Source organism: Peromyscus leucopus, chromosome 12 (genome assembly GCF_004664715.2).
Source record: "Peromyscus leucopus breed LL Stock chromosome 12, UCI_PerLeu_2.1, whole genome shotgun sequence".
In the NCBI taxonomy this organism is placed as follows: domain Eukaryota; kingdom Metazoa; phylum Chordata; class Mammalia; order Rodentia; family Cricetidae; genus Peromyscus; species Peromyscus leucopus.
Genome location: NC_051073.1, coordinates 8,735,489 through 8,752,415, shown reverse-complemented (window position 1 = coordinate 8,752,415; position 16,927 = coordinate 8,735,489). Strand labels below are relative to the sequence as shown.

General features: G+C 47.1%; 1 protein-coding gene across 1 annotated transcript in view; it reads right to left on the bottom strand.

Annotated features, from left to right (window-relative positions):
• Tiam1 (TIAM Rac1 associated GEF 1) overlaps positions 1–16,927 on the bottom strand; it is a 379,222-nt gene that overhangs the window by 267,897 nt on the left and 94,398 nt on the right. Inside the window, 1 exon segment of the mRNA XM_037209650.1 lies at positions 14,179–14,349. The gene's annotated coding sequence lies outside the window, so the exon portion shown is untranslated.

The window sequence follows — 16,927 nt, the reverse complement described above, 5'->3', positions numbered from 1 at the left end:
AGTGCTTGCTTTGGTTGCCTCCATTTTCTCGATTCTTCAGTTTTTTTTCCTCTGGATTTTTGTATACGCATTTAATTTTGACAAATTAAAAATTCCCTAAGAATTATCAGAAACTTCTAAGAATTAAATTCTACATTTGTGTTGTAAAGCGCTCTCCACTCATTCAGCCTCACCGTAGATTTTTTTAAGATATCACAAAATCCTTTTCCCCTGATCTAAAGAGCATCCTGTGGTTTTTGTATATTCAACCAAACAACAGACGTCCTCTGGTGATTTTCCAGGAGCAAAGGCGAATGTCTCAGGATGACCTGGTCCGTCACGGTCCTGCCGGCTCCGCTCATCATAGGGATGGCGGTAGTAAGGATACAAGCAACCTCTGTGATCCTGAGTGAGCAAGTCCTACCATTGCTTGATACGTTAGCATGTTCCCTTAACCCAAAATACATTCCTTCTCCCTCCTCCCCCATCTTACCCATCTGAGCAGGAATAACTCACCATTGAAGACCTAACTCTCCCTTAGCCTACCTCACTCTCTACAGCCCAGAACGTCATTTCCCCAGTTACCCCAAAGACCCTGATGTACAGGCACACTTTCCACAGGTCTTACCAAGATATATGGAGGGCACCTCTCTTTGGTTGGAGGTTTAAGACTTAGATTACTCACTGAACAAAGAGAAAGGATCCCGGTCACTGGGCCTCGCCCTGGAGCTTCTCATGCAGAGGGTCTGCAATGGAGCTGTTCTCCCTCAGAGGGTATGAAATGGAGCTGTGCTCCCTCAGAGGGTCTGCAGTGGAGCCGTGCTCCCTCAGAGGGTCTGCAGTGGGGCTGTGCTCCCTCAGAGGGTCTACAATGGGGCTGTGCTCCCTCAGAGGGTCTACAATGGGGCTGTGCTCCCTCAGAGGGTCTGCAGTGGGGCCGTGCTCCCTCAGAGGGTCTGCAGTGGAGCCGTGCTCCCTCAGAGGGTCTGCAGTGGGGATGTGCTCCCTCAGAGGGTCTGCAGTGGGGATGTGCTCCCTCAGAGGGTCTGCAGTGGGGTTGTGCTCCCTCAGAGAGTCTGGAATGGGGCCGTGCTCCCTCAGAGGGTTTGCAGTGGGGCCGTTCTCCCTCAGAGGGTCTGCAGTGGGGCCGTTCTCCCTCAGAGGGTCTACAGTGGGGCCGTGCTCCCTCAGAGGGTCTACAATGGGGCTGTGCTCCCTCAGAGGGTCTGCAGTGGGGATGTGCTCCCTCAGAGGGTCTGCAATGGAGCCGCGCTCCCTCAGAGGGTCTGCAGTGGGGCCGTGCTCCCTCAGAGGGTCTGCAGTGGGGCCGTGCTCCCTCAGAGGGTCTGCAGTGGGGCCGTGCTCCCTCAGAGGGTCTGCAGTGGGGATGTGCTCCTCAGAGGGTCGCAGTGGGGCGGCTCCTCAGAGGGTCTGCAGTGGGGCCGTGCTCCCTCAGAGGGTCTGCAGTGGGGCCGTGCTCCCTCAGAGGGTCTGCAGTGGGGATGTGCTCAGGGGTGGGGCCTGCTCCTCAGAGGGTCTGCAGTGGGGCTGTGCTCCCTCAGAGGGTCTGCAGTGGGGCCGTGCTCCCTCAGAGGGTCTGCAGTGGGCCGTGCTCCCTCAGAGGGTCTGCAGTGGGGCCGTGCTCCCTCAGAGGTCTGCAGTGGGCCGTGCTCCTCAGAGGGTCTGCAGTGGGGATGTGCTCCCTCAGAGGGTCTGCGACGGGGGACCAGCATGCGTACTTTCAGCAGGCTGTCGGATGCTGATGCGGACATGCTGCAAGACACCCTAAACTGGACCTGAGACTCTTAGAGGAGAGGCCTTCATCCCTCAGGCCAGGACCAGTGCATACCCCGAGCTCAGGGTTGTCAGGGCTAATTGAGTCGTTTCTTAAGCTGTTTTTATTGCACTTACTAAAATGAACACACAGCTCACAATGGTGGGACAGTTTGCATCTATCTCTTAAATGGACCACAGTTGAATAAGCACACTCTTTTCCTTGGCCAGACCCCTGTGAAATCAGGGACCCCCAGTAAACACAGAATAAAAATGTCATGGACCTGATACCCCCTTTTTTCATATGGGATCTTTACGACAGCTCTTCACATTACATAGAACCATCAAACATTCTCTGTTGCTCCAGGCTAAGCCATATAAAGGCAAAAAAGAAGAAAATAGAGAAGACGGGGCTAGTATTTCGTTCCCAACTTCTGTCTGGTAAAAGCCAGAATCCCTTCCCCAAATCCACTTTTATATTCTCTATTCTGTCCCTCTCTTCTCCTTCCACAAGCAAAGAGCGTCAGTGTGTAAATGACCTTCCCATAACAGTGAGCTCTGCCTTTCCAGACACCCCCTCCAACCAGCTTGTGAGAAAGCTTGAAGGACAGAGGCAAAAAAGAAGCCACTCCACCTGTCTAGTTGGGAAGGCGTCCCAACATGAACGGCTTGAGAGAGGAAGGAGACGTCGTCTCTGCTGAACAGTGGGAAGAGTCTATGAAATAAGGGGCATACCCACATCCCTGCAACATATTTCTTCCTGACAGCCAAAATCCAAGGCATGACGGGTGACGTGGCTGGGAAGGAATATGGAGTTAAGCTTTAAATGGTCTATCACCTGATCCGATTCTAATTTGTCTCAGTTCCTCCTGTCACTGAGGAGTGACAGTGATCTGACCGGCTACCTCTGCCTCACTGATAAAGAATGCCAGCTGAGGCTTCCCGGAAGCACAGATCACGAGCTAACATCTATGTGAGTACGGCTTCATCCAGCATTGAATTAAGGCCCTTCATCCTTCCCTTCTGATTCTCTTCTGCCCACATTCTCAAAGGGCATAAGGTAGGTAAATTAGCAACGGAAGTTGTACCTGCTGGAGAAATTACCCAGACAGCCCACAAGTCTTTCAGCTCTGACCTTGGCCTCTAGAAAACAAGAAAACCTTTATCAGGAAGAATGCCATCCGTTGTAGTTATTGGTCTCATTAGAGGCTTTACATAAGAACTAAATTTACTTTGCTCTTTCAAACCAAAACCTTCGGAAATGTGCTGTAGTCCCAAATTAACACCCAAGCCAGTGGAGGGTGCAGACAGTGTACGGAGAAAGAAGACAAGTGTGTCTCTTCCACCGCTGGCAAAGACAGCCTCTGAAAATAGACCGAGCTGGTTGATTGCTACATCAGCTACAATTGTGTTTTACGGTCTATTCTTACCCTGAGGAGACAGGGCAAACCAAATACCAAACTCTGAAAAACCCAGCCTCTTGCTTCAGAACAGTTTCTCAGAACACAAGAACAGGCAGCAAATAATTAATAAATAAATAAATAAGGAGCGAGCTGATCCCCTGACGGCTGAGAAGAGAGACTTCAATTACGCTTGACGACGAAGGTGATAATTGACTCATATTCCGAATTGACAGATGTGGTGACTGATGAACCTGGCAGGGGGTGTTCTGTTCCTCGGATGTGAAATCACGGGGGTGGGGTGGGGGGGGGGGGGGGGGTACAGACTGGCGCTTTGTGTTTCTAACTGTCCAAACCTTTTCACATTTTTTTCCTAAAATTGTTTAACATTAATGAAGTTCTGTAAAATATTTTATAGAACTTCCATATTCAGCCAGGATAAGTAAGGGTGAGATACACAGTCCTGGAGGAGATGGCTAAGACCGGACACAGGACAGGACAGAATGTCTTTCGGACACCGAACAACCTGTAGCTCGGGATAGTGGTCCCTGGCAGACCGGAAACAAAGGGGGTAAGCTGCAATTGAGCCCGTGTCCTCATCGCCAGGACTCGGGACTGAGAGGTGAGAAGGGACACCCAGGCAGGACCCTGTGGTGGTCCAGTCACATAGCTGGATCTAAAATCAACGGCTCACCGCCCTGCATGTGACAGCAGCGTGCCGAAGAGAGCTCCAAACACGGCCACCTATTGGAACCCAAATGGAAACTCTTGGAATTCGACGTTCTGTTGATGGATCTGATTTCCTTGCTTCTTAGTTAGTGTTCACCTAACGACAGCAGTAGTTCACCCAGCGAGAGTCCGTGACATCTCCCCCATAGCCTCTCCTAACAGCACCAGCATCGTGTGGACGGGCTCTAGGTGACAACCGCCAGGACTCTCCAGACAAGACACGGAGCGGGCACTGCTGTGACTTCCAGGTTAACAGATGGCCCTTCCCGATTCTCTGCCATGTTCCAGGGAAGAGAGCTTCCTTAACAAGCGGCTTCTATCCTGGCACACAGTAAGCACACAGTGAAGAACCACTGAATTAATTACAGAGTTTCCTCAAATTATACTGTGGTTAGATATTGCAATACCAATCATAAGTCCAAAATACCCTGGGCCAGCAAGAGAGATGGATCTGCCGGTAAAGGGGCTTGGTGCCCAAGCGGATGACCTGAGTTCTGATCCCTGGGCTCCACAAGGTGGAAGGAGAGAACCGACCCCCACACCTGTCCTCTGACCACATCCACACCATGGCAGGTGCTCAGCTACAGACTCACACATGCGCCCACAAAATAAATAAAAAACTTTACAATGTAATGAGTCAAAAACATATTAAGTTGAAAATGCTCTTGATTCCCCCATCTACCAGATAGTGTCGCTTAGCAACACAACATGCTGCAGAGTACCAGCTGTTTCCTCTCGTGACTGCGGGCCTAACTGGAAACTGCAGCTCACTGCCACTGCTCAGCATCGAGAGAGAAATTCAGATGGTGTATTGTCAGCTCAGGAAAAGAAGCAGATTCAAAGCCCCCAGTGTAATTTCTACTGGATTTCTATCATTTGTTGACTATCACTAAGCAAAAAAATATAAATAAATAAACTAATTAAATAAATATTGCTAACACAGAACCATCAAAGACCATGAGCATCTATAATTGGTAAATGAACAAAGTGTCCCGGCTCAAAGAACAAAGCTTGTTTTCTGAATTCACTCACTCTTCACATGTAGATGAACCTGAGCAGACCAAGTAGATGCACTTTAGTGACGATGTCCTTCATGGAGAATAACCCATGAGGGTCCGAGAACATGGAGTAGGTGGTGAAGCCTCTCCTTCCAGTGTCCAGCCAGTTCGTAGAGGAACAGCTCCATAATAGCAATGTCTATCTCCAGTTGAGATCTCTGATCCAGATTGCTCACTTCTTTTATAAAAGGACAAAAACACAGTTAACTAAGAAAATTAATTTTGAACCAGTCTGATAACTCATCTGATGCCCTGTCCAAGGAAAAGTGCTGTGGTGGATGGTGTTGTCTGCCATGATTTGGAGATGAGTAAAATAACAGTCGGACTTGAGATAGCCAGTCAGGCTAGTTTTATAAGGTAAAGAAGTTTCAGGTTGGCTCAGTGGTCAAACACTTGCCTACCATGGATCAGGCCCTGAGTTTCATGCAGGTACACACCAACAAAAGGGAAAACAGAAATTAGGGGGGAAAGAAAAAGGCTTATTTAGCTCACAGTTCTATTGTTTTGGAGACCAAGATATGGGAGCCCCATTGGTTTGGTCCTTGATAATCAAAGAACCTTGACATGAGGAAGTAACCACAATTCAATCCAGAAATTATAGTGTATATAATATGACATAATTCACAGGTATGCCCCAATCAACCTAAAGACCACCTCTGACTTACAGGTCACACATTACCTTCCCAAACCACCACTGTGGAACCAAGTTCTCGCTGCATGAACCACTACAGAACAAACAACATCCACCCAAGTCATCTTCTGTCTCCATTAACTTCTAAGAAACAGATGGTCAGAAAAAAGGCGTTGGCATCATGACTTTGCCTCAGTGATATCCAACATCATCTTCTCTTGACCTCAGAAGTACACAGAGTATACAAACTTTCAAAGCATTCAATTATTTAAGATACTTCTGACTGGTAAGAGCCCATGAAAAGATCCCCCAAAGAAACTGCAGTTCACAAGTCATCAATATGCATAAGCTCCCTATTTTATCTGCGTGCGCACTACACCATCAAAGGGAACTAAGAAAGAGAGCTGACTTTACCCACATCCTCACAAAGCTGGCAACAGAGTGCTAACCCAGAAACCATAATTACCACGCAGGAAAGCAGAAGCAGTTTCCTCTAAGACATGTAATCCACGTGTAAGGAGAGAGTGGGGTGCCTCTCTCCCTGAAGTACGACTTGTCCGAGAAAGCAACGGCTAAACCAGAACCAATCAGACCTGCATCACTCAGACTGCCAACGGGGAGGTGACCACATGCAACATACTCCTCCAGCTACCAGACTTCTCTGTACCTCAGTTTCCCTCACTGGATAAAATGGAGATAAAACAGCATCCATACCTCCTAATGTCATTAAGAGGAAGAGATGAGTCGGTAACAGAAACCATACACCGTAAGTATTCCGCAACCATCATTGCTTACTATCGAAGCCATGTTCAATGTCGCACCCACCAGCCTGCGCCGTATGTGTCCGTAGCTTAGCAACAGACAGTGTTGAGTCAGAAGCTTAACAAAAGTCTCGTGCAAAGGCTAAGTATTCACAGTCCAGGATTGTTTTCCCTTTCCCTGCAATTTGCTCAAATCCTATGTGCAGTAGGTCCAAACTATTCTATGTCCTGTCTATGGAAACAAGGAAAAATGGAGGAGCACATCACTGGTCTCCCCCATCCCCGTTCCACATGTCTGCATACAGCCCCATTCTTGAAACCAAATCAACCCAATCCTTGCTTTCAAAGTAAACAACTGGACCTGTGAGAGGGCTCAGTGAGCTGAGGTACTTGCCCAGACTGATGGCCTAAGTTCAAGTCCACATCCCACAATGGAGCAGGAAAGAACCAGCTCCTGGAGTTGTCCTCTGAACTCCACACACACAGTGGCATGCATGGATCTGCGCATGCTCGCAGCAAAACACACACACACACACACACACACACACACACAACACACACATTCAAATCAATCAATCAATCAATCAATAATCAAACTAATCAACTAAATTTGAAAGTGAGTAATAGACCAGGCATGGCAGTGTACACTTTTAATCCCAGCACTCAAGAGGCAGAGGCAGGTGGATCTCTGTGAGTTCAAAGGATAGCCTGGTCTACACAGCAAGTTCCAAGATAGCCAGGGTTACAGAGAAACCCTGTTGGGGGAGGGGGCAATGAGTAACAGATGCCATCAGAGCTGCCTGGTCCCAGGTGAACGATTTGAAGCAGAGGAACTTAAGAGAAGCCTTATGTTTTCAACGGGCTACAAGAGACAGATGAAACTGCCCGTTGTCCACTGTGGCTGGAACTAAGGAAAGAGACACGGATGCTCTTATGATCCGTGCTCCGATTCCAGGAACCTCAAGGGATGAAGCACCATAAGGCCATCAAGATTCTGTTAAAGATCAACAAGACAATCACTGTACTACCAAAGCAGAAACATTGCAACATGGTGACCATGGTACCACTGACCGCCAAATCAGCACCCTGCACAAGTCACCATGTTTTGCAAATTCAGGATAAGGACAGAAAATCAGATGTGATGTCTTTGTTTGACTTCTCTTTTCTGTATAGAAGGAGCTGCTCAATTTTTTCAGGGTTTAAAAAAAACAAACAGCATCTCATGTACATGGAACATGACAATTGAAGGGACACTTGGCAAACAAGACACAAAAGACTGACCAAGGTATTAAGTATTAAGTAAGCATCGCAAGCATATATGACACTTGTTTAAAATGCAAGGTTCACAAAATAATGTACAGCACTCTAGCCTATACTTCCCAGTCACTAGAGAACAGAAACATGTTCCTGCAGCTAATCTCTTGCTAACGGAACATGCATAGAAAAAAATGTATATGGTGAACTTGGAAAGCACAGTTTAGAGATGGCAGAGCCACAATGTGGAAAGAGCCTGGGTTCCAAAAATCACCATTTAGGAGACAACTTGATATAGAAAAGAAATAACCTTCTGTTCAGTTAAGCCAATATATTTTGGAATTTGATTTAGGAGTCAGTCTTTCCTAATAAACGCACAAGGTGTTACTTTGGTCATACCAAGGAAGAACATGGATTTTCCTTTAAAAAAAATTATTCTGAAAGATATAATTAAAGAAAAGTAAAATACAAGTATTGTGACTGGGAGGTTGGGATTAGCTCAGTCCTGAATCTAGAAAGAGTGTGGATTTACAGACGAACAGGGAACAGGGAATTACTAAAAGGAAACTTCAAGAGTCAGAGGACTGTGGTAGTTTGAAAGAAAATGGTCCCCAAATGGAGTGGTACTATTAAGAGGTGTGGTCTTATTAGAGGAAGTGTGTCACTGGGAGGACAGACTTTGAGGACTATCTTGCTCAAACTTCCATCAGTGTGACAGTCAGTTGATTTCCTGTTGCCTGCAAGATGTAGGTCCAGCACCACATCTACCCACACACCATATGCTCACCATCATGATGATAACGGACTGAACCTCTGAAACTGTAAGCAAGCCACCCCAATTAAATGTTTTCTTTGTAAGAGTTACTGTGGTCATGGTGTCTCTTCACAGCAATGAACACCCTAAGTAAGACAAGGACTCTTGCTCAAGTGACCTAATTTTTATTAGGAATGGCTAAAAACCGCTTGTGCTTAAAGGTCAAAGATGAGGGATGAGCAAGTTGATCAGCTATCAAGGAGAGTAGAGTGGACAACATTGCAGTATTCTTTGCTAAGATTGGGACAGGACAGGCAACGAGAGGCCTGGGTCAAGGCCAAGGCCTACTGGCAAAGAGGCAAATAGAGCCTGATTCCAGTGTGGTCAAGGACAGAGTCTTTGTGAAGATGGACCCTGAGAATCTTCAAACATCTCAGACATACCTGATCATCAGGATTAAAAATTACAGTTAAACCAGGCAGTGGTGGTGCACACCTTTAATCCCAGCACTCAGGAGGCAGAGCCAGGTGGATCTCTGTGAGTTCAAGGCCAACCTGGTCTACAGAACAAAATCCAGGACAAGCACCAAAACTACACAGAGAAACTCTGTCTCGATTAAAAAAGAAGAAAGAGAGAGAGAGAGAGAGAGAGAGAGAGAGAGAGAGAGAGAAGAGAAAGAAAAAAAAAAAGAAGAAAGAAGAGAAAAAAAAAAAAAAAAAAAAAAAAAAAAAAAAAAAAAAAAAAAAAAAAAAAAAAAGAAAGAAAGAAAGAGAAACAGTCACAGTTTAATCACTTTGCAACAGTGACAACAGAAGTCAAAATTGCCTAAGAAGTAGAAGACATGGACACTTTCATCCCACAGCTCTAACTGAAAAGGAAGAAAAGCTGGAGAAGAATGGATTACCACAGGGGCTATGAAGGACATGGTCAGGTCTGGATAGCCCCTAACTACTATGTCATTAGGAATGAATAATCAGGCCGCCTCGTGACAAGCAGGAGACAATGAACAGGATTTCAGGGCCTGCTCCACAGACTATGAAACCAGGAAAAATGGGGAGAACTAATCTCAGAGCAGTTACTTTGGAGAGCCAAAGATACGCCAAGGTACACAGAGCTCTTTAGAACTGGCTGCTGCCTCTACAGGCCAGTACATCCTCATCACTGTGATTTAGGGTTGTGTTTTTCAAATACTATTTTAAAATTTAGTAGTAGGGGGTGGAGCATGAGCTAAAGCGTGCACGTGGAAGTCAGAGGACAGTGCTGTGGAATCGATTCTCTCCTTCCCCCTTCACATGGGTTCCAGGAGCCCAACTCAGGTCAGCTGGCTTGCATGGGAAGCACCGTTACCCACTGTGCCATCCCGCCAACTGGAAGGACCAGTTTAAATACTGTCATTAGAAATCACATTCAGGGGCCTGGAGAGATGGCTCAGCAGTTAAGAGCACTGACTGTTCTCCCAGATGACCCGGGTTCAAGTCCCAGCACCCACATTGCGGCTTACATCTGTCTGTAACTACAGTACCAGGGGACCCAAAACCCTTACACAGGTGAAACACCAGCACAATAAATAAATAATTTTTAAAAAGAAGAAATCACATTCAAGCTGAAGAAATGATTAAGTGGGAAAAGGTGCTTCTGTTAAACCTGATGATCAATCCCACATCCTGGAAGGAGAAAACTGACTCCTGAAAGTTGATCTGTGAATTCTGTATGTTGCCCACTGTATGCACTAGTATATATGTATGTACACACATGTACACACACATGTACACACACATGTACACACATGTACACACACATATATACCATAATAAACACATGAAACAAAAAAAAAAAAAAAGAGAGAAGTCACTTGACCCACCATCACATACTGCTGCACCAGGCACCCCCAGAGAGCAGACTCCTGTGGTCCATCAGTTTTCAAACAATCATATTTTATAGCTGTGGTTTCTAAAATGAGCCTCGAACCATAGTGGCTTTCCAAATGTTCATTCCCCAGGAAGCTAAGAGTATCCCTAACCCTCTCCGAAATCCCCTAAAAACTGGGATTTGAAATTCATTGTATGCAACATAAATCTGACTGGTTCCATAATAGAAAACACCAGACAGCACTGGCTCCCATTCAAGTCATTTAGAACAGATTTCATAAAGGCTGGACCTCACGGGATGCGGCCTCCCACAAGCCAGAAAGAAGCCAAGGCCAAACCACACGCTCTCTAAGCTGTTCATCCTTGGACCCTCCTCGGTCTCCAGTGAAAACAGCCAGAAGAATCAAAATTGATGAGATTTCATTACATGAAAAACTTCACGAAAATCAGCTCTAACCTCTGCTGCTCCTCGCAACCAGACCTGTGTTTATATGAACAGCACTAAAGATAAGCTGTCCCATGGAAGTCACAACAGCAGCCAGCCACACTTTTAGTACACTCTGAAGTGGCGGTACTAAGAACGTTTCATTTACTCGAGCGTTGCTGTTGTGGACAACGTAGCACTGAATGAGTCTGCATCCACACCGGGAAACAGCAACCAGAGGACACAACTTCCTGCTTTAAAATACATCTGTTCCGTTCCACGAAGATTTTCCACACATTCTTATTGCATTATATCTCAAAGAAAGGATGGCGTATCTCAAGAAACATGATGGCTTAAAAGTCTAAAGTTCCTCATCGGACAAATTCCATACTGGTGCCCTGGAGATTTAACAGGAAAAAAAAATACGGTAAAAATGACTAATGACTATAATATTAGTTTTCATACTTTATCTCTCACTATCTGTCAGCCCAAGGACAGTGACCCTGGGCTCTGTGTCACGTCAGCAAACAGTGACGGGGAGTCAGCCCAACCCACACTACCTCCAACTCAGCCTCCTCTCTACAGAGCAAGGAAATGCTCGGCCAGCCACTCCTGCTCTGGGCAACTTCAAGATCAGCAAGGAGTAGGGCATGTTCCTGTGGGAAACGTCACCAACGGCAGGAAGGAGACCTCAAGCGTCACGAGCTAATAAGAAAGGTCTGCATCGATCAGTCAATCTCAACCAAGATATTGAAACTCCAAGCCCTAACTTCTGTCTTAGTGAGGGATGGGTAATTATTTGTTGTGTACTTGTTTTCTATAAAAAGAATCTGGAATCACTTTATTACTATGCCGCTATTGGCTTTAGCATTCTGTAGACTGTTTAGTGGAGAGTATTCCAGAATGCTCTTTTTGTATGCATGCACACACGCTTTTCTGAGACAGGGTTTCTTTGCGTTGGCCTTGGCTGTCCTGGAACTGGCTCTGTAGACCAGGCTGGCCTTGAACTCACAGAGATCCACCTGACTCTGCTTCCTGAGTGCTGGGATTAAATGCGTGGACCACCACCACCACCACCACCACCACCACCACCACCACCCAACTTCTGGAATGTTCTTTAATTTTTACTACTATTACACTCCCCTTCATTTAGCTGAAGAGGGAGCAGGGTTCACTCCAAAGGGCTCCTTCATGTCAGTACAACTTTGTGGTAGATAATCTGGCAAATCTGGAAAGTTTTAGGCATCCCTTACCTATCCTTAATGTTGTCTGTAATTCCGACACAAGGGACACACATTTAGTGACTGCATAAAATTTCATCATAGCAAAATGCTGCTCCCACCACAGTCCATCTGGCCAAAATCTCAGCCATCTTGGCATCACCCAAAGACCTTAAAGAAGCCTAGAATATCCTAATTGCTTGTAACATCCAAAGAGCGATTTAAGAGCACCATCCCTTACTTCTGAGTTGACATGTGTCTGCTGAATTCTAATAGCTGGTCTCTCCGATCCGGAGAAATGAGTGCACACAAGAAAAAAAGGACAGCAAATGGGCCTTCATCACTTCCATCTGGGGCTCGGGTTTATTGGATGTTGATTTCATGGTTTTATGTGGTTGTTTAACCCCACCATTCACTGAAATTCCTGTAGCTGAAAAAAGAAACGAACCCTCCGGCTGCTGTCCAGGGCAGTCAGCTAAGTTCTGGTTAAAGGGGCCTCCTGACTCAGACAGCCACTCGAGACACAGGCAGCCCAGCCACATCTGTCCTGGGAGCAGATTAGCTAGTGACCCCTTCCAGGGAGAAAGAAGGCTGAGCCTCCACACGAAACCCTTCCTAATCGTTTCACCACGGACTAGGTAAACAAAAGCAGTAATTATGGGCATTTCCGAGTGAAAACCAGGCGATGAGTAAATGTGAAGAGAAAGAAAAAGAGGAGCCAAAGAAACAAGAAAGACATACATGGCTGGAGGGTGGGGGCGGGGCGCATGCCTTTAATCTCAGCACTCGGGAGGCAGACGCAGGGGGATCCCTGAGCTCAAGGACATCCTGGTCTACAAAGAGTTCCAGGACAGCCAGGGATGTTATACAGAGAAACCCTGTCTCAAAAAACGTAATATACATATATATGAATATGTATAAATATATATATATATATAGTCCATGTCCGTGTCCGTGTCCGTGTGTGTGTGTGTGTGTGTGTGTGTGTGTGTGTGTGTGTGTGTGTATGTAACTGGCAGTTAAAAATTTATTTAATTGTGAGAAAATCCTCTGACTGGAGATTCTGAAGTGGGTTTGTGAGAGCTATGGCCATTTTGCTAAAATTGTATGTAAAGATTAAGGATATCAATGTTATCTTTACATTTAATGAGTGTTGTTTCGGAGATGGACATGTATACAGGAGTGTTATACGTGTGTGCACCTGTGCACGCATGTGCAAAGCCTAGAGTTTGACGTCAGGTGTCTCCCTCGATTAGCTTGCCACATCAATTTTTTTGAAACAAGGTCTCGCTAAAACTCAGCTCATCAATTCAGCCAGACTTTCTAATCAGCAAACCCCCCAGGATCCTCCTGTCTCTGCCTCCTGGTGTGGCAAGTACATACTTCCTTCCACACCTGGCTTTTCACACAGACACTGGGGATCCACACCCAGGTCTTCCTGCTTAAAAAACAAGCATTCTGTCCACGGAGCCATTTTTCCATTCCCACTCCTACATTTATGCAACCATGATTATTAGGAATACTTTGAATCCGAAATAAAATAAGAAAAGGGGGGGGACGTGAATAAAGTAGAGAAATACTAAGAAATCTTCCTAACATCACTGAACAAGAATTAGAACCGGAGGAGGAGAATGTGAGCTCGCAGTTGCCTGAACAGTGAAAGCCGATGGAAATCCCTGCGGTACCCACAGGAACACTGGTCAGACAGCTGCCAGCCTGGGCAGATGTGCAGGCACCCAGAATGGGCACCATCAGGGTGCTCAAGAGGAACAGGACCTGCCACCTACACACAAACACACCCCCACAGCACATGGACATCAGCGTACGTGAAGAGACTTACGACAAGGAATTAGTTCATGATACCACATAGTCTGACATGTCTGAAGATCTGCACTGAGCAAGCTGCAGATCCAGGAGAGCCATGCTAATGCCAGTCCAAGGCCAAAGGCACTCAAGCTGGAGACTCTGGCCCCACTGAGGGGGTGTGGTTTTGTTCAGGCCTCCAAATGATTGCATGGGCCTTCCGTACTATAGAGAGCAATCTACTAACTCTCTCCCCTCTGTGAAATCCAGAAACCTTCTTGGAGAAGACCCAGAATGGTCGGTCAAACATCTGGGCATCCCGTGGCCCGGCAAGTGGACACATAAAGTTAACTCTCACAGCTCTCAGCGTGTAACAGGTCCCACTGAAAGCATGTGAGATACAGCAGCCACACCTACAACATCCACACTGGCCTAAGAAAGGAACGGGCCCGTACGGAGCTGTCCTGTAAACATGCACTCCTGACACCACACAGACCCACGGCTACAAATTCCCTGTCACTCACCTCCACATTCAGAGATGGAAGCTCTCAGAAGGCATGGAGGACCTCTACCAAACAGGCTGGCACATCCTCAAATTCTCCACAGGAGTAGTGGAGTCAGGGTCCAGGTCTACGAACCTGAGTACCGGGCCTCCACTTCTGAGGGGTCTTCTCCATGACCACTCCAGTGTCCTCCTTGAAATAGCAAGCACAACCAAAGCACTGTTATAATAACTAGGCTATCTCTGAGGACTAAATGACACAGTGGGGTACTATAGTAGTTTGATTTCTATTGCTGTGATAAAACACTGAGGAGAAAAGAGTTTATTTGTGTCTTAGGATTTCTATTGGTATGAAGAGACACCATGACCACAGCAACTCTGATAAAGGAAAACATTTCATTGTGGTGGCTTACAATTCAGAGGTTTTGTCCACTATCATCGTGACAGTTCCTCTGGAGAAGGAGCTGAGTTCTACATCTTGATCCGCAGGCAACAGGAAGTGAACTGTGTGTCACACTGGGCATAGCTGAGCACAGAAGACCACAAAGCCCACCCCCACAGTGACACACTTCCTCCAAAAAGGCCACACCTCCTCCAACAAGGCCACACCTCCTAAGAGTGCCACTCCCTAAGAGAAACATTGCGAACCACCACCATTTGGCTTTTAGTCCATTAGGAAGAGAAGCTGAGGCAGGAACACAAGGCCAGAACTGAAGCAGAAACCACAGAGGATCACTGTTGACTGGCTTGTTTCCCCTGACTTGCATAACTGCCTTTCTTATCCAGCCCAGGCCGACCTGCCTAGGGGTAGCACTGCCCACAGTGACCTAGGTCCTTCCTCATCAATCCACAATCAAGAAAATGCCCACAGACAAACCTGATGGAGGCAATTCCTTAACTGGTATCCCCTCTTCCCAGGTTTGCTTAGGACTGTGTCAAGTTCACAGAATTTAACTATGACAGACACAGGGAAGTATCACAAAGCCAGGCACATGCAGATGCTCCAAACGGTAGCTATCTTCACTTTGTCCTGCTTTGGTTTTGAACTGGCTGCTGGTCACCTCTGCCAGGTCTCCACTAAGAAAAAGACTGGATGTTCTCACTGCAAAAACCTGCCTGCCAACTGCCACAACTCCCTCCTCTTTCTGGGGTGAGACCAGGTTTGGAGCGAGGCACTTCACCGTGTAGACGAGAGTTCCCTGCAGTCACCAAACCGATGCAAACATTTCACAGCCAGGCATCAGAGAGTCAGAAAGGCTAGTGCCTGGAAGGCTCAGAAGACAGAAAGTCAGGGCTGCTGGGAGTCACAGGATGGCTGGCCTGGTACCTGCTTCCCGGTGGTGTGAACTTTTCCTGGGAAGACAAATGTCTACTGACCCTAGACAAGGCACCAGGACAGACAGACAGACAGACAGACAGACAAGTGATCCCACCCAATTCAGGTGGACAAATGAATTTAATTAGGTTCCTTACTGGGGCATGGGCGACTTACAAGTGGGTACACCACTGAAGAAAATAACTCTGCCAAGAACTCTGAATGGCACCGACGCTGAGGGAGGAGGTACCCCAGCAATTGTTAACTATCCTCTGGGAGGGCTGGGCCTTAGGAGCCCTCCCCCAGCAAGCACTAACATCTATGCTTGGGAAGAAGGGGCCTTATGAGCCTCCCCCACCAACTGCTCACAGCCTGGATCCCTTCCACAAGGGACGATTAACAGACCCAGGCTTGTGTGCGTCTCCCGCAGGTAACTACAGCTGCTGAGAGGTGGAGAGGGCGGCAGCGTGGACCTCGAGGGGTAACGGAAGCAGCTGCTCATGAACAGTGTGCAGATGGGGAACGGGGCTGCCTTGCTTCCAAGAACACCGCTGCCCACTGGTGTCTGCTAGACAGAGTCAAGATTCGATAGCCTACCCCTCTAGAACATAAATATAAAACACTTCTTTATCTTGACATAGCTGGGACCCCCACACAGCCCTCTGTTTCCAAGGAACCACCCACCCTAAAACCTCCATCATAAACATAGTCCAAGGCACTTCCTGGGAATGTCCCACCCGGCTTTCTGCAGAAAGCAAGTCCTCGGCCACAGTCACTCCTACAGCTTTCTCCCGAGCCTGCCTCCTACCCATACCTAAGCTTCTCTACGCAGAATAAGCACAGGGGGCATTAGAAAGACCTAGTCAGGCCTCAAGGGACAGGCTTATGTCCCAGATACTCGGGAACATAAGACAAAGTCATGGTTTGAAAGCCTGCCTGGGCTACAACGTAAGCTCTAAACTAGCCTGGGCAACCTAATGAGACCATCTCAAAACTTAAAAAAACTGAGGGTGCAGCTCAGTGGTAGAGCTTGCCTAGCATAGGCAAGGCCTTTGGTTGATGCCCAGCAGGGTATAAAAGAAAACCAACGTTGACCCACAGAGGAGCCGGGGGGACCCTTCCCTCGTTAAGCATCCACCAAAACAGTCCCTGTAGAACTCGGAGAATACACACAGCACCTAAGCCATCCAGCAGTCAATTTCACTAAGCAGCGGAATGGGAAAGCCGGAGGAAAACCAGTTAACTCAGGATGGTCGCGGCTGAGCATCCCCACTTGAGGCAGGCCCCAGCACCAGCATCATTCCAGGAGTGATTTGTAGCTGTGAGGTGAGAATAAATCAGGCCCAGAGCAGCAGGCATAGCCATTCAAGCAGGCCACAGCCACCACAGTGCTGGCCATCCATCAAGCCTGCTCCCATCCGGGGTACCTAGCCACAGGCATGGTTGGCACCTAGAG